The 435-nt window shown below is 69.2% G+C and overlaps 1 long non-coding RNA gene across 1 annotated transcript; it reads right to left on the bottom strand.

The window, feature by feature from the left end:
- Positions 1-6: 6 nt before the first annotated feature.
- On the bottom strand, positions 7-435 carry LOC103899665. The gene is made up of 3 exons (XR_657619.2): positions 401-435; positions 181-325; positions 7-91 (listed from the first exon to the last, which is right to left on the bottom strand). It is a non-coding gene; the product is annotated as an uncharacterized LOC103899665 (long non-coding RNA).

Raw genomic sequence — 435 nt, forward strand, 5'->3', positions numbered from 1 at the left:
CTGCTGCAGGATCTTGGAGACCATGGGGGAGCTCTGCTGGTCAGTCACCTTGGAGAGGATCTCCAGCCCCGCCAGCACCTTGTCCACCTCGCTGGGGAGGGCGAGAGCAGCAGGATCAGCGGGCGGCACGGCTTTTCCTGGGGGGCCATCTGTCCGTCCCTCCCAGCGCCCGGCGCCCACCTGTGCAGCCGTTTGCAGGAGGCGACGAGGGTCCTGTTGAGGTGGGGAAGGCTGCTGGCCCCCCCCTTCACCGCCTCCAAACTCCATGTCCAGCGTGTAGCTGCCATTCAGGTACTCGTGGGAGATGCTGCTCAGGCCGTTGGTGCTGCAGGGAGGGAGCCCGGAGGGTGAGGAGCCGGCAGGGGACGGGCAGGGGACGGGCAGGGGCGCAGACGCTCACCTCTCCGCCGTCCCCTCCGGCACAGCCGGCCCCAG

This window comes from Aptenodytes forsteri, unplaced genomic scaffold (genome assembly GCF_000699145.1).
Source record: "Aptenodytes forsteri isolate BGI_AS27 unplaced genomic scaffold, ASM69914v1 Scaffold884, whole genome shotgun sequence".
Classification (NCBI taxonomy): domain Eukaryota; kingdom Metazoa; phylum Chordata; class Aves; order Sphenisciformes; family Spheniscidae; genus Aptenodytes; species Aptenodytes forsteri.